The 21,253-nt window shown below is 41.5% G+C and overlaps 1 pseudogene; it reads left to right on the top strand.

Moving 5' to 3' along the window:
* LOC128053176 (60S ribosomal protein L15-like) overlaps positions 1–20,482 on the top strand; it is a 28,237-nt pseudogene extending 7,755 nt beyond the window's left edge.
* Positions 20,483–21,253: the final 771 nt, after the last annotated feature.

The raw sequence follows: 21,253 nt of genomic DNA, 5'->3' as shown, positions 1-21,253 counted from the left end.
ATGAGTCAACTTTTCTCATGAGGTGGCCAAAGTACTGGAGTTTCAGCTTTAGCATCATTCCTTCCAAAGAAATCCCAGGACTGATCTCCTTCAGAATGGACTGGTTGGATCTCCTTGCAGTCCAAGGGACTCTCAAGAGTCTTCTCCAACACCACAGTTCAAAAGCATCAATTCTTCGGTGCTCACCCTTCTTCACAGTCCAACTCTCACATCCATACATGACCACTGGAAAAACCATAGCCTTAAGATGGACCTCTGTTGGCAAAGTAATGTCTCTGCTTTTCAATATGCTATCTAGGTTGGTCATAACTTTTCTTCCAAGGAGTAAGCGTCTTTTAATTTCATGGCTGCAGTCACCATCTGCAGTGATTTTGGAGCCCCCCCCCAAAAAAAAGTATGACACTGTTTCCACCGTTTCCCCATCTATTTCCCATGAAGTGATGGGACCGGATGCCATGATCTTCGTTATCTGAATGTTGAGCTTTAAGCCAACTTTTTCACTCTCCTCTTTCACTTTCATCAAGAGGCTTTTAAGTTCCTCTTCACTTTCTGCCATAAGGGTGGCGTCATCCGCATATCTGAGGTGATTGATATTTCTCCCGGCAATCTTGATTCCAGCTTGTGTTTCTCCCAGTCCAGCGTTTCTCACGATGTACTCTGCATATAAGTTAAATAAGGAGGGTGACAGTATACAGCCTTGACGTACTGCTTTTCCTATTTGGAACCAGTCTGTTGTTCCATGTCCAGTTCTAACTGTTGCTTCCTGACCTGTATACAGATTTCTCAAGAGGCAGGTCAGGTGGTCTGGTATTTCCATCTCCTTCAGAATTTTCCACAGTTTCTTGTGATCCACACAGTCAAAGGCTTTGGCATAGTCGAGAAAGCAGAAATAGACGTTCTGGAAATCTCTTGCTTTTTCAATGATTCAGCTGATGTTGGCAGTTTGATCTCTGGTTCCTCTGCCTTTTCTAAAACCAGCTTGAACATAAGGAAGTTCACGGATCACGTATTGCTGAAGCCTGGCTTGGAGAATCTTGAGCATGACTTTACTAGCATGTGAGATGAGTGCAATTGTGCGGTAGTTTGAGCATTTTTTGGCATTGCCTTTCTTTGGGATTGGAATGAAAACGGACCTTTTCCAGTCCTGTGGCCACTGCTGAGTTTTCCAAATGTGCTGGCATATTGAGTGCAGCACTTTCACAGCATCATCTTTCAGGATTTGAAATAGCTCAACTGGAATGCCATCACCTCCACTAGCTTTGTTCGTAGTGATGCTTCCTAAGACCCACTTGACTTCACATTCCAAGATGTCTGGCTCTAGATGAATGATCACATCATCATGATTATCTGGGTTGTGAAGATCTTTTTTGTACAGTTCTTCTGTGTATTCTTGCCACCTCTTCTTAATATCTTCTGCTTCTATTAGGTCCATACCATTTCTGTCCTTTATCGAGCCCATCTTTGCATGAAATGTTCCCTTGATATCTCTAATTTTCTTGAAGAGATCTCCAGTCTTTCCCATTCTGTTGTTTTCCTCTATTTCTTTGCATTGATCACTGAAGAAGGCTTTCTTATCTCTTCTTGCTATTCTTTGGAACTCTGCATTCAGATGCTTATATCTTTGCTTTTCTCCTTTGCTTTTTGCTTCTCTTCTTTTCACAGCTATTTGTAAGGCCTCCCCAGACAGCCATTTTGCTTTTTTGCATTTCTTTTCCATGGGGATGGTCTTGATCCCTGTCTCCTGTACAATGTCATGAACCTCATTTCATAGTTCATCAGGCACTCTATCTATCAGATCTAGGCCCTTAAATCTATTTCTCACTTCCACTGTATAATCATAAGGGATTTGATTTAGGTCATACCTGAATGGTCTAGTGGTTTTCCGTACTTTCTTCAATTTGAGTCTGAATTTGGCAATAAGGAGTTCATGATCTGAGCCACAGTCAGCTCCTGGTCTTGGTTTTGTTGACTGTATAGAGCTTCTCCATCTTTGGCTGCAAAGAATATAATCAATCTGATTTCGGTGTTGACCATCTGGTGATGTCCATGTGTAGAGTCTTCTCTTGTGTTGTGGGCAGAGGGTGTTTGCTATGAGCAGTGCATTTCTTGGCAAAACTTTATTTAGTCTTTGCCCTGCTTCATTCCGCATTCCAAGGCCAAATTTGCCTGTTACTCCAGGTGTTTCTTGACTTCCTACTTTTGCATTCCAGTCCCCTATAATGAAAAGGACATCTTTTTTGGGTGTTAGTTCTAAAAAGTCTTGTAGGTCTTCATAAAACTGTTCAACTTCAGCTTCTTCAGCGTTACTGGTTGGGGCATAGACTTGGATAACTGTGATATTGAATCGTTTGCCTTGGAGACGAACAGAGATCATTCTGTCGTTTTTGAAACTGCATCCAAGTACAGCATTTCGGACTCTTTTGTTGACCATGATGGCTACTCCACTTCTTCTGAGGGATTCTTGCCCACAGTAGTAGATATAATGGTCATCTGAGTTAAATTCACCCATTCCAGTCCGTTCTATTTCGGTCATTCCTAGAATGTCGACGTTCACCTTTGCCATCTCTTGTTTGACCCCTTCCAATTTGCCTTGATTCTTGGACCTGACATTCCAAGTTCCTATGCAATATTGCTCTTTACAGCATTGGATCTTGCTTCTATCACCAGTCACATCCACAACTGGGTGTTGTTTTTGCTTTGGCTCCATCCCTTCATTCTTTCTGGAGTTATTTCTCCACTGATCTCCAGTAGCACATTGGGCACCTAATGACCTGGGGAGTTCCTCTTTCAGTATCCTATCATTTTGCCTTTTCCTACTGTTCATGGGATTCTCAAGGCAAGAATACTGAAGTGGCTTGCCATTCCCTTCTCCAGTGGACCACATTCTGTCAGGATGGAGGGTAAGTATGAAATAAAAGCATTGGGGATTTAGATTCTCTGGTCACCAGGAAATAGATATTTTTTCCCCCATCAAGCATGATGATGGGGAGAAAATTTGGAAGTCCAGATCAGAGAATCATGAAATTTCTGAGGTATGGAGAATCTTCAATTCTAATATGATCTAATACAATGCTCCTATTTTTATAAAGATGGAAGCAGAAGAAGGAGGTGATTTGTCTGAAGGTGTTCAGCTTTTAGTGGTAGAGATGGAGCCAGGTTTGAACTCAGGCCTCCAGATTCAATGTTCTGCTTATTAGCCAACACATCATGTAAGTAGAGGTAGGGGGAATAAGGAGGGCTGGGCAGGATTTTGAAAGCAATTACCACTGAATTCTCTTTGCTGAGTCCAGCCTTTTTGGAACTCACAACTCTGAACCAAAGGGAGCTAACTAAGCAGTTATCAGGGGGAAATGCAGATATTTGCCTTGCTATGTTTCACACCTTGAAGCCTGCAAGAGATTTGGAATTGAATCCCAATTTTGACATTAATGATTTTAGACTTAGATGCCTCAATTGTTTAAAAAAAAAAAAAGGCTAGCCTAAATCAGTGATTTGAAGCTTTACCATATATCAGCTGGAGGATATGTTCAAAAGTAGTTGTGTAGGCTCAGTTCCTAAGCTTCTGATTGTATAGGTCCAGGTGAGGCACAAGGATTTGCCTTTCTGATAGGTTTGCAGGTTGTCTGAGAACCACATTTTGAAAACTAGTGGCTTAGAGATAATTTTAAAGGTCCTTTCCTGCACAAAAGCATTCTTTTTAAAAAAATCAACTTTATTAAGGTATAATTTATATGCAGTGGAATGCATGAATCTTAAGGAAATAGTGAGCTGTGACAAATGTATTCATGCATGTAATCACCACCAAAGGCAAGGTGTTAAGATTTTTCCGTCAAGGCAAAAAGCTCCCCAATGCCCTGCTGAAGTCAGTGTCATTTTTTTTCTTCTTTTTAACCAGTTTTTACATTGAAGTATAGTTAGTTTATAGTGTTGTATTGCTTTCAAGTGTACAGCAAAGTGATTCAGTTTTATATATACATATATATTCTTTTTTGGGATCTTTTCCATTATAGATGCTGCATGAAAAATTCTTAACCTTCTTACCTTAACTTTCTCAACAAACAAAAGTTTATACATTCATGGCACTTGGAAAACAAGGGCAGGGAGAGATTTTATTCGTATGAGAATAAAATAAAGTTTGGTGAGGTCTTCAAATGAAAGATACAAGTTATATTCAGTATGATTTGAATATAGTATTATTTTGAAAGTCATAAATGTTGTAGGAAAAGGAGTGTGAGATGTTTTATGTAACTAGCAAAAGAAAATTGTGGAAGGACTGATTGTACTATAGGTACCGAGCACACGCTTCCCAGTGGTGCCTGGCCAAGGAAGCCGAGCTCATAACAAACCCTATTTATTTAAATTGGAGTCAGTGGGAGTTCCCGACAAGAAAAAACAGTTATAAGATCAAAGCATGAAGTGAAAAACCAGGAAATAAGAATTTTATGTAACTTCTATCTAAAGAATTCTGAGGGTAAGAATTTTCAGTTACATTTTATTGATGTTTTTTTCAGAGTTAAAAGAGCATGAAGTCATGGTTTCAATCCCACTTCACTTCTTTCTCAACTTTTAGTACAAATACAGTTGGTTGTTCTACTGAGTTTGGCAGTTCTTTAATCATAACAAAAAGAAATGGGGAAGTCCAAATGTGTATTAAGTTTTTGTGCCTATTACAAATTGCAGCATCTTCTTGCAGGAATATATGTTGGCTGAGGTTGCTATGCTGAGGTTTTAGATATCACATTTTGTACCATATGTAATGTAATTGCTAAACGGACACACTGTTTAAACACTGTCTTAGGCTAGCTTTTAAAATATTCCCAAGAGTTGGAACATGTCTTTTAAAAGGTAAAAGTTACACTTGTAGGTGTAAAAAAATACACCCCCAGTATAAAATAATTTATTTTTTATGTCTTTAAAAACAACCTCAAGTCTGATGTAAGCCACTTAAAAAGAGGTGACTTGCTTTTTCTGGTAAAGGTCGAATACACTCTTGATCTGCTTTTGTCCTAATGAGATATGACCCTTATAAAATACAAATGCAAAGGAAAGAAAGAAAACGAACCCATACTTCTCAGTTGGCTTTCTGTTGGCTGTATAACAGGCAGTGTTTTACTTGGTTTTTCACAGACTCAGCAGGGAGGAAGTTGTGTGAGAAAGGGTCTTGTGTTGAAAAGTAGCCTGATTGATCCTTTAGAGACCATCTGGGAAACCTGCCCGCAGAAGATGGTGGGCCTCCTGAACACCAAGTGCTGGGCAGAGTAGCCCCACATAGCACAGAGAAGCTCTGCAACGGTGACCGGCTTAACCAGGGCTCCAGAATTCAAGAATTTCTTTCTTCCTTCCTTCCTTTCTTTTCTCTATTTTTTGGCTGCACTGCGAAGCATGTGGGATCTTTGTTTCCCGACTAGGAATTGAACCTGTGCCCCTTATAGTGGAAGCCTGGAGTCCCAGCCACTGGACCACCAGAGAAGTTCCCTCCCCCACCCCCACCCCACCCCACAATCTGGGTGATTTGTGACACTATCTATGATTTTGTTTCATAAGTAAATATATCAGTTTAAAAATGAGGTTCATTATGGTTATTTTTTGGAAGTCAGATAATAACAAATGCTGGCGAGGATGTAAAGAAATTGGAACCCCCATAGTTTGTTGAAGGGATGCAAAGTGATGCAGCCACTTTGGAAAACAGTCTGGCACTTCCGTAAGTGCTTAAACACAGAGTTCCTGTGTGACTGGGGAGCTCCACTCCTCTCTCTCCCTCCCCCTTCTTCCCGTATTCTTTTGAACTCTCCACCCTGGAGGGTAAGCTCCGTAACAGTCCAGGCCTGCTCTGTCTCTAACATCTGCGACAGAGTTTGGCACATGGCAGGAACTCAATGTATTTTTAATAGAGCAAACCCGTAGAAAATAGGCATACAGTAAAGTTATTAAGAGCACAGCCTCTGGAGTTACCCTGCATCACTGTGAATTCAGGCCTAACTCTTCGTGTGGGACCTTGCTTTTATTATTCAGCCTCTTTGAGCCTCAGTTTCCTCAGCTGTGAAATGGGATAATAACAGCACATACGATTTTTGACTGACAAGCCCTCAAGAAAACATATTAAAAATAAATAAATTCATGTTAAAACTGACTAAAGAAATTTATTTAATAAAAAGTTAGTAAGAATTGATTGCATAACACTTTGTGCCATATAAAACGAGCGTCATCTCCATAGATGAATAAGATGTGGTCTCTGGCTTCAAGATCATGAGGAAGCGTCACCCTAGTTAAAAAGAGATCCCTAAAAACCAAGAAAGAGACCTAAGCCTGAGGAGAATATGTAAAGAGAATGCACAACCTTAGCCAAACACTTTAGTTTAGCCTAACTTCGTTCCCAGGCTTTGGCATTAAGGAGAGTCGTTTTGAATTGAATTTATTTCTCCAAAATATTGTGTATGGAGACATTAATTCCTATGTATTTCAAGTGGACACAATTTGGCCATCATGAGAAAATTTAATTTTATGCCTGGCCTATTTGCTTCTATTAAAAACAATGAAGGGAATTCCCTGGTGGTCCAGTGGTTAGGACTCAGTACTTTGACTGCCGAGGGCTGAGGTTCAGTCACTGGTCAGGGAATTAAGATCCCACAAGCCTCACAGTAAGGCCAAAAAAAAAAAAAAGAGAAAAGAACAATGAAAATGAGTACACTGAGCACAGCATAAATTCCAAAATAGGGCTTTGTTTTCCTCTTCTTTAAAGTGTGTTCAGTGGGAGTGTTTTCCCCTGCCCCTGATGATAGCTTGGGCAGGTGCTTTGACTCTGGGACTCTGTAGATCCTTTTAGTTCTGTTAGTTGTGATCATAGTAGCAGGTTGTGCCTTTCTTGATCTAAAGTTCCCCTTATTCCAGAGTTCCAGAAGATATGAAAGAATTCACATTTCAGAAATGTGATACCTTATGGGAAAACAAAATAGAGATAGGAGACCAGGCCATAAGCCAATCGATTCTTTCCTCAGATTTACCGACTCTCGCTAATAACAATCAAACTTGGAACATTAATCAGCACAAAGCACCCCAAAACTTCTGCAGCTGTTGTAAGATCACTTATAGTTGGGGACTTCCCTGGTGGTCCAGGGGCTAAGACTCCGCATTCCCAATGCAGGAGGCCCAGGTTTGATCCCTGGTCAGGGAACTAGATCCTACAAGCCGAAACAAAGAAAAAGGAAATTCTACGTGCTGCGATGAAGATCGAAGATCCTGTGTGCCACAACCAGGAGGACCTGGCGCAGCCAAGTAGATAAATATATGCACATTTTTAAACAGATCCCCTGTAGTTGGAGAGCTAGAGTTGGCACATTTTGCAAACTTTCTCAGAAGATTGAGATGCTCTGCAGACACTTCCAAAACATGGAGGCAAATGGAATCATTGCCAGGTCTGCTGGTTTGGGTGCTCTCCACCTGGCTGTTTAAACCAGGAGCTGTCTCGATGACATCCTTAAGAGAGAAGAGAATCCTGGGGAGAAGAGAGTGGCAGCTGCAAGGCGGCACATTCTTATTCTTAGCAGACTGACATTAGGAACTTTTCGTAAAAGAATCATGGCTGAGTTTTTAATCAACACAGTTTTCAAGAGTGCATTGTTGGAAATAGCTAAAGTAAAAGTCGTTATTGTTAAGAACATTACTACAAGCATACAATGTCTACCTAATGGTTTACGGTTGTCACTATCATACCTAAAAAATATTATATGTATGTACGGGATGTGAATCTCTTTTTCTAGTCCTAATTTTTGGTGAAGGCACCAAGTATCAACAATCTGCTTTCTGTTTAAATAGTGGAGGCATTTCTACCACTGTTCGGTTAATACTGGAATGCTAGTGTTTGCCGTCTCTATAGCAGAGGCTCAGTGTGGCTTCTCTGTATCAAGCAAAACTAATTCTTTACAGAGCAGACAAAGATCTGATTAGTAACAATCTTTGTGTGATGAAAATTCACGTAGTCTGTGCAGTCGCTTGTGCCTATTTTTACATTTAATTAAAGAAAAGAATACACTAAGTTAAAATGTTTTTGGTAGTATCTTATACATGTTAAATTAATAATAATGAATACAGGGGCTTCCCTGATGGCTCAGTTGATAAAGAATCCGCCTGCAATGCAGGAGACCTCAGTTCAGTTCCTGGGTTGGGAAGATCCCCTGGAGAAGGGATAGGTTACCCATTCCAGTATCCTTGGGCTTCCCTTGTGGCTCAGCTGGTAAAGAATCCACTTGCAATGCAGGAGACCTGGGTTCGATCTCTGGGTTGGGAAGAGCCCCTAGAGAAGGGCAAGGCTACCCACTCCAGTATTCTGGCCTGGAGAATTCCATGGACTGTATAGTCCATGGGGTCACAAAGAGACACGACTGAGTCACTTTCAAGGGACTATTTCTTGTCATATACTGTAGCTAGGAGCTTTCTTTCTCTTCTTCTTTTCTAAGATTTTAAATAAATTCAATTTACTCTATAACAAAATAGATCCTAGTAGTTTTCCCCCTTTCTGGTTCTCCAGTCACACGTTAAGAGCCAGAAGAGGCTTCATACTCGAGAGCTATGAATGCTGGTCTCTGGGGTCCTTGTATGATCCCAGGAGGTGCAGGCCTGAATAGCTGCAATGGGAAAAAATTGGAGAAACTTTTACTAAAGCTGTTTGGTATATAGTTAGTCATTTCTCAGTTTCCCAAACCCCTATCCTCACTGCTACCAGGATGCAGGTTGTACAGGCCTAGCTCCGCTCATGATCACTTCTTGCCAGTGTGCCTGAATCTCTCTGGCCCCTGTAAGCATTCTGAGTCTCAGGTTTGCTTTCCCATAAACTCTCACATTATGTTCAAGGTTTGTACCTGACTCGATCACGAAAATCTCAGCTTCTGCTTTGCTTGTGTGTGTCTCAGGTGTGCCCGACTCTTTGCGACCGCATGGACTGTAGCCCAAAAGGCTCCTCGGTCCACGGGGTTCTCTAGGTCAGAATACTGGAGCAGGTTGCCATTTCCTACTCCAGGGGACATTCCAGACCTAGGGATCAAACCTGTGTCTCTTGCAATCTTTGCTGTGATCTAAATGCTGTAGTTAGTAAAGTGACTCCACCGTACTTGATAATGGCATCAGGGAATGTGTGGCTGGGGAAGGAATTTAGTATTTAAAAACTAAAAACAAACTGACAAATAGACACTATAAACCAAATCAAAACCCTCTCATTTCACTGATGAGCTTCTTAATACAGGATTTAGTGCTTAAAAAATTATCATGATTATTGCTAAATCTGTTCAGCAGATTTTGATCACATATTGTAATTAAGCATTGTTTGCCCTCCTCTTCTTTTTTTTTTAACCTAAAGCTTTAATGAAAACATAAGCTTTTTGTTCTGCAGCTTCCTAGTGCATTGCTAAATGGGAAAAGGCCACAGTGTCTCCTGATATCATAATTACAGTATCCGCGGCTGTTTGACCCTGGTACTATGTTGTAATAAATTCTGAAATCAGGGCTAGATTTTATTTATTTTTGCATCTCTCCTTGGCTTTTAACATGTTTAATACGTTATTAGGGGGAGAATATTTCTCATCACTGTTTTTTTTTTCTTCCTGGAAGATGATTTACAAAAAATAGTAAGGTCATTGTAAGTATATACCTCCTAAAAGAGATAAAATTTATTTTGTGCCAATTAGTCATTTATTTCAATAGCATGAAAAATTGCAAAACAAATAAGGAACATAAAATCAGGACAGTCTCTCCAAATTCTTTTATAGCTGAAAAATCACACAAGGACCTTTTGTCTGAATGTTTTAGTTTGCTGCTACCATTAAAAGAACTCTTAAATCACTACCCGAGACACAGTTATTGCGGGCAAGTCTTCAGGACTTGCCAACCTTTTCTCTTCTTCAAACTAAAGCAGGTCAATAAAAGGGAGAGATGGAAGACACAGAGAATAAGGGGCACACACACACACACAAACACACATGGCTGCCTCTGTGACCACCCTGCAGGCTCATTTGGTGTTTTATGGCCTTCATTGTCTTGCTCAGGACCGGGAACTGATGACCACACCGCATGGTGACCTGTGAACACCCAGATGCAGCTGAGCTCTATTGTCAAAGAAAACAACACAGGTGAGCTTGCATATGCCCAGCAAGAGACACAATCACCGCAGAGACAGATGGTAAGCAAGCAGCGATGGTTAGCATCTTGTATAAATTACTATAATAATAATTTTTTTAATTAAAAAAGCAGAGGTTTTTAATTGCTTCTTTGGTGTAATTGTAATCAGTCCAGAATGTTCTCCGTAAAACCTGCCATTCCTTTTTGTCATCATCAGCACCAACTCCAACAGCATTTACTCACAGAGTACTTGGGACGCCTTGCCTTCTACAGCATCCCTTCTGTCTCCCCCAGCCAACATCCTGCCTGCACACTCGGACCCTCCCCCAGCCTCCTCCATCCTGCTGCACTACCCATTATTAGGGGGGCCCTTACACCACTCCTCCTGACCCCGAAACCAAGGGGTGAGTACGAGCCCTGTGGACTCTATGGTGGGTGAGCCAGAAGATAATAATCCATCATAAAAGGGTGAGTAAGAAAGTAACAATCTGATATAATAGGGAAGGAAGCCGAAGTTCAAGGACAGTCATATAGGAATAAGAGGGCCCACTGAGATTGAAGCCTGGCTTCCCAGAATCCTTGAATCCCCAGAATCCTCACAAGCACCTTATTAACCCTCTGCTCAACACCATCCCCCACCCAGACCCAAAGCCACAGACTTCTCACCCAGCTCTCATCAGGACTGACAGAGTATCTCTGACACCCCCACATTGCATGCCTCCTGTGAATATTCTACATGGATTGAATATAAGGAGGTTAATGACAGTGGGTTGGCCAAAACGTTTGTCCATTTCCCCCTAGAATGTTATGGAAAAACCCAAAAACCTTTTTGGGCCAATGCAGTAATAACATGCCAGTTGGGTCTGGAATTATAAAAACAGTGTTTTCAGATAAGCATAACTGTTGTTCCCATTTAAAAATAATTTAACAAATGTCAACTTCATTGAGGTATAACAGACATATAAAATTGTAAGATATTTAAACCATGCATCTCAATAATTTGATATACTTTTATATATTGTGAGGGCTTCCCAGGTGGCTCAGTGGTAAAGAATCTGCCTACCAGTGCAGGAGATGCAGAGTGAATCCCCGAGTTGGAAAGAGCCCCTGGAGAAGGAAACGTCAGCTCACTCCAGTATTCTTGCCTGGGAAATCCCATGGACAGAGAAACCTGGTGGGCTATGGTCCATGGAGTTGCAAAGAGTCAGATACGACTTAGTGATTAAACAGCAACATAATATTGTGAAAGGATTCTCCCATTTGGTTAATTAACAAGTTTATCACTTCACATATTTATCTTTCTTTTTCCTCCATGAGAACATTTAAGTTCTACTGTCTTGGTTGTTGTTGTTTGGTAGACCCTGTGGACTGCAGCAGGCCAGGCTTCCCTGTCCACTGTCACCCAGGGTTTGGTCAAATTCATGTCCATTGAGTCAGCGATGCCATCCAATCATCTCATCCTCTGTTGCCCTCTTCTCCTCCTGTCCTCAATCTTTCCCAGCATCATGGTCTTTTCCAATGAGCCAGCTCATCGCCAAAGATGTAGCCAAAGTGTTGGAGCTTCAGCTTCAGCATCAGTCCTTCCAATGAACATTCAGGATTGATTTCCTTTAGGATTGACTGGTTTGATCTCTTTGCTGTCCAAGGGACTCTCAATAGTCTTCTCCAGCACCACAGTTTGAAAGCATTAGTTCTTTGGCATTCAGCCTTCTCTATGATCCAACTCTCACATCCGTATATGACTCCTGGAAAAACCATAGCTTTGAAGAGATGTACCTTTGTCAGCAAAGCGATGTCTCTGCTTTTGTATGAGCAAGCTCTGGGAGTTGATGATGGACAGGAAAGCTTGGTGTGCTGCAGTCCATGGGGTCACAAAGAGTCGGTCATGACTGAGTGACTGAACTGAACTGAAGGCTTGTCATAGCTTTTCTTCCAAGGAGCCAAGCGTCTTTAATTTCATGGCTGCAATCACTGTCTGCAGTGATTTTGGAGCCCAAGAAAATAAAGTCTACTCTCTTAAGAAATTTCAATTATACCTATTTTTAAACAATTCATTTGAGACTCAGAGAGGAGCCATCCTGTAGCTAGCTGGTGGTTGAGCCAGAACCCTGGCTCATGAAGTGGGGGGCTTAGAAGAGATGCTGTGGGGTGCAGGGAAAGAAAAGGGAAGGTGGAGACCTGAGAAGGAAATTCCTGTCTTCCCCCCTCCCCTTTTGTTGTCCTGGCCTCAGTTCAATTTCATCTCTGTGCAGTCAGCGAAGAACCGTCACAAAGGGAAACTGGGCCCTTGGAAGGCGGGCCCACTTTTTCATCTCAGCAAGGATTATTAACTGCAATTTTGAAAACATGAAAAAAAGACTACCCTATTTTTGGAGATTGTTTCCTACAGTTTTCATTTGAATCATGTTATCACATTCTGTTTATCCTTCTGAATTTGAAGGAACCATAAAAATGCTCAACTGTGCTGACATCTGGCCTGTTGTATCTATGAGTCATCTTAGGAAGCCTTCTTCCATGTATGAAACATTCTACCATAGCTTGTTAAATACTAAACTGCTTCCTTGCTAATCCTACTCTTTTCTAATTCTAAAATAAGAAAAAAAGTTCATTTAATTTTTAAATGAGATTTTAAAAATCTGTTGTTTTTAGATAGCAAAATATTCTCAGTCCACTCTTCGCAGCTGGGGAATAGTTACTCTTATGGACTTTTCTCTTGCTTTTTATGCTTGCCTTCTGAATTTCATGTTCAGATCATTTTTCTATAAGTTGAGAGAGGTTTATGTTACTTATAAGGTACTAGCAGGTCTCTAAATGACCAAATCAGTGGTTCTCAAACTCTTTGGTCTTGGGATCTTTTTATGTGGTTTTTTATGGGATTCACCTAGAGCCAGACATCTGGAATGTGAAGTCAAGTGGGCCTTAGAAAGCATCACTATGAACAAAGCTAGTGGAACTGACGGAATTCCAGTTGAGCTATTTCAAATCCTGAAAGACGATGCTGTGAAAGTGCTGCACTCAATATGCCAGCACATTTGGAAAACTCAGCAGTGGCCACAGGACTGGAAAAGGTCAGTTTTCATTCCAATCCCAAAGAAAGGCAATGCCAAAGAATGCTCAAACTACCGCACAATTGCACTCATCTCACATGCTAGTAAAGTAGTGTTCAAAATTCTCCGAGCCAGGCTTCAGCAATATGTGAACCGTGAACTTCCTGATGTTCAAGCTGGTTTTACAAAAGGCAGAGGAACCAAAGATCAAATTTCCAACATCAGCTGGATCATCGAAAAAGCAAGAGAGTTCCAGAAAAACATCTATTTCTGCTTTCTTGACTATGCCAAAGCCTTTGACTGTGTGGATCACAAGAAACTGTGGAAAATTCTGAAAGAGATGGGAATACCAGACCACCTGACCTGCCTCTTGAGAAATCTGTATACAGGTCAGGAAGCAACAGTTAGAACTGGACATGGAACAACAGACTGGTTCCAAATAGGAAAAGGAGTCCTTCAAGGCTGTATATTGTCACCCTGCTTATTTAACTTATATGCAGAGTACATCGTGAGAAATGCTGGGCTGGATGAATCACAAGCTGGAATCAAGATTGCTGGGAGAAATATCAATCACCTCAGATATGCAGATGACACCACCCTTATGGCAGAAAGTGAAGAGGAACTAAAAAGCCTCTTGATGAAAGTCAAAGAAGAGAGTAGTTGGCTTAAAGCTCAACATTCAGAAAACGAAGATCATGGCATCTGGTCCCATCACTTCATGGGAAATAGATGGGGAAACAGTGGAAACAGTGTCAGATTTTATTTTGGGGGGCTCCAAAATCACTGCAGATGGTGATTGCAGCCATGAAATTAAAAGACGCTTACTCCTTGGAAGAAAAGTTATGACCAACCTAGATAGCATACTGAAAAGCAGAGACATTACTTTGCCAACAAAGGTCTGTCTAGTCAAGGCTATGGTTTTTCCTGTGGTCATGTATGGATGTGAGAGTTGGACTGTGAAGAAAGCTGAACACCGAAGAATTGATACTTTTGAACTGTGGTGTTGGAGAAGACTCTTGAGAGTCCCTTCGACTGCAAGGAGATCCAATCAGTCCACTCTGAAGGAGATTAGCCCTGGGATTTCTTCAGAAGGACTGATGCTAAAGCTGAAACTCCAGTACTTTGGCCACCTCATGCGAAGAGTTGACTCATTGGAAAAGACTCTGATGCTGGGAGGGATTGGGGGCAGGAGGAAGAGGGGACGACAGAGAATGAGATGGCTGGATGGCATCACCGACCTGATGGATGTGAGTTTGAGTGAACTCCGGGAGTTGGTGATGGACAGGGAGGCCTGGCATGCTGCGATTCATGGGGTCGCAAAGAGTTGGACACGACTGAGTGACTGAACAGAATTACTAATTAAAAAATAAGTTTATTAATATTTTTATTTATTTATTCGGTTATGCTATGTCTTAGTTGCAGCACACAGAATCTTCAATCTTTGTTGTGGCATATGGAATCTATTTTCCCAACCAGTGATTGAACCCAGACTCCCTGCATTGGGAGCAAGGAATTTTAGCCACTGGACCACCAGGGAAGTCAGGAAGATCACCAGTGTTTACCCATAATGGAAATTAAAACTGAGAAAATTGTGATATATTTGTTTATAATTCATTTAAAGTAGTGATGATAATGTTAAGTGAAGCAACATTATTTTTTAATAAAAAAATATACCAGACCAAAAGAATTTGTGAGAATGGCATTGTTTTACATTCTGGCAAATGACTTCACTATCTGTTTTAATAGAAGGCAGTTGATAGTGTAAAGCAATTATCCTTCAATTAAAAATAAATAAAGAAAGAAGACAGTTGAATTCTCATATCTGCTTCTGCTTTGATTTGTTGCAATATCACACATCATGTAGCCTCTGGAAAATTCTACTGCAAAAAGCCCAAATAACTTTGTTTTATTATGAAAATGGTTTGACTTTATAGAACACCAGGAGAGTCTTGGGACCATGATAGCCTCCAAACCACACTCTGATAACAGCTACACTCAACCACCATGATAAGGCTTAGAAGAACCTAAGAGGCTATTTCTAATAGGTACAGTTTCCATAAAAAACCCCTCCAAAATGTTAGCTATCCACAGGTGTGCTTGTAGGGTGCCTTTCCATGACTGCATTTGAGATTTCCTTTTTTTTTTTTTGGTGAATCTCATCATTTACATGCTATCAGAAGATCCTAATGCTTGGCAGTAAACAACATAATACAATGGTTAAGAAAAATTGCTTTATAAGGTGCAGAGCACTGTGTGCTTCCCTTTGTGTTAAAAATAAAGAGTGAGGAAGAGATACTTTTATAGACTTTCTAGAAGAATATATAAAAAGCTAGGAATAGTGCTTATTTTTGGTGTGATGACTAGGGAACAGAATCTTGGAGTAGAAAAGAATGATTACCTCCCATTTATGGACTTCCCAGGTGGCACAGTGGTGAAGAATCCACGGAGACACAAGTTCAATCCCTAGGTCAGGAAAATCCCCTGCAGTAGGAAATGGTGACATGCTCCAGTACTCTTGCTAGGGAAATTCCATGGGCAGAGCAGCCTGGCCGGCTACAGTCCATGAGGTTTCAAAGAGTTGAATATGACTGAGTGTGTGTGTGCGTGCACGTGCGTGCACATGCACACACACACACACACACACACACACACACACACAATCCTCCCATTTATGGTTCATGATTTATTTTTTATTAAAATTTTTTTTTTGTCCATGCCATGAAGCATGGTGGGGGGGGTGGGGCGGATCTTTGTTCCCTGACCAGGGATTGAATCTGTGCCCCCTGCAGTGGAAGCAGAGACTTTTTACCACTGGCCCACCAGGGAAGTTCCCACCATTTTTTAACCAGTTGCATGTAATAGTTTCTCAATTAAAAGATGTAACTAATAACAAAAGGAAAAAACAACAAAACCTTTAGAATCAGAAAGATTTAATTTAGAACCTTCAGTTCAGTTCAGTTCAGTCACTCAGTCATGTCCCACTATTTGCAACCCCGTGGACTGCAGCACGCCAGGCTTCCCTGTCCTTCACCAACTCCCCGAGATTGCCCAAACTCATGTTCATAGAGTCAATGATGCCACCCAACCATCTTATCCTCTGTCATCCCCTTCTCCTCCTGCCTTCAATCTCTCCCAGAATCATGGTCTTTTCCAATGAGTCAGTTCTTTGCAACAGGTGGCCAAAATATTGGAGTTTCAGCTTCAGCATCAGTCCTTGCAATGAATATTCAGCACTGATTTCCTTTAGGATTGACTGTTTTGATCTCCTTCAACTTAGAACCTTAGTCTGCCATTTATTACCCACACAGAGTATGAAAGTGAAAGTGTTAGTTGCTCAGCCACATCCGACTCTTTGCGACCCCATGGACAGTAGCTCACCAGGCTCCTCTGTCTCTGGGATTTTCCAAGCAAGAATACTGGAGTGGGTTGCCATCATCTCCTTCTCCAGGGGATCTTCCTAACCCAGGGATCAAACCTTGATCTCCTGTATTATAGGCAGATTCTTAACCGTCTGAGCTACCAGGAAGCCCACACAACTTAGACCTAATTACTTGGCCTGTTTCTTACCAAGCTTTTTAACCTGCAAGTTGAAGTTACTGATAGTATCCACATCATAAGACTACTGTGAGTATTAAATGAGAAAGTAAAAATAATATCTTATTCTTGGCCCATCGAAGCATATGTTTTACATATTGCTAATCATCATCATCATCACTTTATGAATCAAAGGCTTATTTTGGGAAAGTTGCTAAGCATTATTTAATTTTCCTTTTATTGGGTGATTCTGAAGTTTCATTAGACAATATGATAATTTAATTGCAATCATGATCAGCTCATTGAAGACCTGTTAAAAAGTCTAGATTGGGCTTCTCTGGTGGCTCAGTGGTAAAGAATCTATCTGTCAATGTGGGAAGCTAGGGTTCGATCCCAGGTCCAAGAAAACCCCGCGTGCTGCAGAGCGGCCAAGCCTGGGTGTAACAGCTATTGAATCTGTGCTCTGGAGCTCTTGAACTGCAACTACTGAGCCCATGAGCCCTGGATCCCATGCTCCACAATAAGAGAAGCCCTCACGCCACAACTAGAAAGTAGCCCCCACTCACTGCAACTAGAGAAAAGCCTACCCAGCAACAAAGACCCAGCACAGACAAAAACAAAAATAAATAAATAAATAATTGCTTAAAAAATTCTAGATTATTCTATCAGTTTTGACTACATCTTCTTATCTTTATGCTTAATATTGTTCATGCATAACCATACACCTTATGTTTCACTCCTGTCCTTGGTCACACTTAAGCTGGGCCTGGCTTTTCAGTCCAGGGTTGCTTAACTCTGAGGCAGAATCTCTAGCTCTCAGGCAAGCAGTCTGAACTTGCCTTTTGCCTGTGCTCTGCTTGATTGTGCTTCATTCTGCCCTGTCATTCCTGTATGGGATTTGGAGACATCTATTTTTAGTAAACTTTTAATTTCCTGATTATTCTGCTCAACTAGGCTAAATTTGTAAGTTCCTGCTCCTCTGATTTTGATTTGGTGTATATATATACATATATATATATATTTTTAATTTATATATTTATTCGGCTGCATTGGGTCTTAGTTGCAGCATGCAGAATCTTTGTTGTGATGCACAAACTCTCTAGTTGTGGCGAGCAGGCTCAGTAGTTGCAGTGCCCAAGCTTAGTTGGTCCGCAGCATGTGGGATCTTAGTTCCCTAACCAGGGGTCGAACTTGCCTTCTTGCATTGCAAGGTGGATTCTTAACCAATGGACCACCAGGGAAGTCCCTCCATGTATGTTCATTCCTGTACTGTATTAATGCATTCTTACTTAACCTAATATCTATATGATTATTTTCTGCATTCTTCACATCCCATGTTTTTGGGTTGGCTCCTTGATGGTCACTTCACAAGTGTCTAAGCTTCATCTGCTAGTTCTTGGTGCCTAACAAATCTGACCGTGCCTATCTGAATAATGCACAGATTTATGTGAGAAGCAGATTCATGATACAAGTGAAATACATGGTGTTCCCTAGCAGAGATGGCTTTGGTTGAGACAGCACCCTATAAAGGGTGCTGCTTATTAGAGTTTGCCAGAATCTTGGTAGCAACTGTTGTTGGTTCACCCAGTCCAGATACATGTATAAAATAATAGCTATGAAATTATTGGGAAGACAGAAGGATTTATTAAGTATGAAATGAGAAATATAGTCTTCATTTTAGTGTAGTTCAGTTTCTCAGCCTGAGCACCACTGACATTTTGAGTGGATAACTAATTCAATGTTGCCAAGGGCTGTTCTGTGCATTGTCAGGTGTTCAGCAGCTCCCTTGGTCCAACCTGCTGGGTGCCACAGCACCCCCTTAGCCACGATGATCACAAATATCTCCAGGTTTTACCAAATGTCCTCTGGGGGTGAAAATCACCTCCTGTTGAAGACTGCTGGTCTGGTCATTGTAAATTTATAACAGTTTAGTCTAACTTAATTTTCAGCAAAATGGGTGCAAGAATATTGGATTTAATATCCTTCAATTTTTTCATTTTGTGAAAATATTTTATTATTGTTAATTTTTTGTTTTCATTCTTTCATTTTTGTTTCTCTTACCAGAATACTGAATTTATATATATATTTGCTACATTTTCTTGTAATTGTTTTTTATTATGATTATTATCCGTGTTGAGTGATCTCACCGTTGTGATTATCTTGGTCTTGAAGATCTTTTTTGTACAGTTCTTCTGTGTATTCTTGCCACCTCTTCTTAATATCTCCTGCTTCTGTTAGGTCCATACCATTTCTGTCCTTTATTGAGCCCATCTTTGCATGAAATGTTCCCTTGGTATCTCTAATTTTCTTGAAGAGATCTCTAGTCTTTCCCATTCTGTTCTTCTCTTCTATTTCTTTGCATTGATCGTTGAGTAAGGCTTTCTTGCTGTTCTTTGGAACTCTGCATTCAGATGCTTATATCTTTTCTTTTCTCCTTTGCTTTTCGCTTCTCTTCTTTTCACAGCTATTTGTAAGGCCTCCTCAGACAGCCATTTTGCTTTTTTGCATTTCTTTTCCGTGGGGATGGTCTTGATCCCTGTCTCCTGTACAACGTCACAAACCTCAGTCCATAGTTCATCAGGCCCCTTAAATCTAGTCCCTTAAATCTATTTCTCACTTCCACTGTATAATCATAAGGGATTTTATTTAGGTCATACCTGAATGGTCTAGTGGTTTTCCGTACTTTCTTCAATTTGAGTCTGAATTTGGCAATAAGGAGTTCATGATCTGAGCCACAGTCAGCTCCCGGTCTTGGTTTTGTTGACTGTATAGAGCTTCTCCATCTTTGGCTGCAAAGAATATAATCAATCTGATTTTGGTGTTGACCATCTGGTGATGTCCATGTGTAGAGTCTTCTCTTGTGTTGTGGGCAGAGGGGGTTTGCTATGAGCAGTGCATGTTCTTGGCAAAACTCGATTAGTCTTTGCCCTGCTTCATTCCGCATTCCAAGGCCAAATTTGCCTGTTACTCCAGGTGTTTCTTGACTTTCTAATTTTGCATTCCCGGAATGTGAAGTCAAGTGGGCCTTAGAAAGCATCACTACGAACAAAGCTAGTGAAGGTGATGGAATTCCAGTTGAGCTATTTCAAATCCTGAAAGATGATGCTGTGAAAGTGCTGCACTCAAAAGATTCATTCCTTTCCGTCAGGCGGCAGCCATCAGGGTGAGCCGACAAGGGCGCCCACAAGTACATCCAGGAGCTGTGGAGGAAGAAGCAGTCGGATGTGATGCGCTTCCTGCTGCGGGTGCGCTGCTGATAGTACCGCCAGCTCTCCGCACTGCACCGCGCCCCGCGCCCCACCCGGCCCCGACAAGGCGCGCAGACTGGGTTACAAGGCCAAACAAGGCTCTGTCATATGCCGGATCCGTGTGCGCCGCGGGGGCCGCAAACGCCCACTTCCTAAGGGTGCCACCTACGGCAAACCTGTCCACCATGGTGTCAATCAGCTCAAGTTTGCTCGAAGCCTGCAGTCGGTTGCAGAAGAGCGCGCTGGCCACCACTGTGGGGCCCTGAGGGTCCTAAATTCCTACTGGGTTGGTGAAGATTCTGTGTACAAATTCTTTGAGGTTATCCTGATTGATCCATTCCATAAAACTATCCGAAGAAACCCTGACACCCAGTGGATCACCAAACCAGCCCACAAGCGCAGGGAGAGGCGGGGGCTGGCATCTGCAGGCACAAAGAGCTGCGGCCTGGGCAAGGGCCACAAGTGCCACCACACTGTGGGTGGCTCTCGTCGTGCAGCGTGGAGAAGGCGCAATACTCTCCAGCTCCGCCACTACGGCTAATGTAGGTGATGTTTGTAAAGGTCTTACCTAATAAACAATTTAGGACGTTAAAAAAAAAAGTGCTGCACTCAATATGCCAGCAAATTTGGAAAACTCAGCAGTGGCTGCAGGACTGGAAAAGGTCAGTCTTCATTCCAATCCCAAAGAAAGGCAATGCCAAAGAATGCTCAAACTACCACACAATTGCACTCCTCTCACATGCTAGTAAAGTAATGCTCAAAATTCTCCAAGCCAGGCTTCAGCAGTATGTGAACTGTGAATTTCCAGATGTTCAAGCTGGTTTTAGAAAAGGCAGAGGAACCAAAGATCAAATTTCCAACATCAGCTGGATCATCGAAAAAGCAAGAGAGTTCCAGAAAAACATCTATTTCTGCTTTCTTGACTATGCCAGAGCCTTTGACTGTGTGGATCACAAGAAACTGTGGAAAATTCTGAAAGAGATGGGAATATTAGACCACCTGACCTGGCTCTTGAGAAACCTATATGCAAGTCAAGAAGAAACAGTTAGAACTGGACATGGAACAACAGACTGGTTCCAAATAGGAAAAGGAGTACGTCAGGCTGTATATTGTCACCCTGCTTCTTTAACTTATATGCAGAGTACATCATGAGAAATGCTGGGCTGGAAGAAGCACAAGCTGGAATCAAGATTGACGGGAGAAATATCAATCACCTCAGATATGCAGATGACACCACCCTTATGGCAGAAAGTGAAGAGGAGCTAAAAAGCCTCTTGATGAAAGTGAAAGAGGAGAGTGAAAAAGTTGGCTTAAAGC

The sequence above is a fragment of the Budorcas taxicolor genome, chromosome 9, assembly GCF_023091745.1.
Source record: "Budorcas taxicolor isolate Tak-1 chromosome 9, Takin1.1, whole genome shotgun sequence".
NCBI classification, from domain to species: domain Eukaryota; kingdom Metazoa; phylum Chordata; class Mammalia; order Artiodactyla; family Bovidae; genus Budorcas; species Budorcas taxicolor.
The sequence above is the reverse complement of the archived record's forward strand: the minus strand, read 5'-3'. Positions and strand labels throughout refer to the sequence as shown.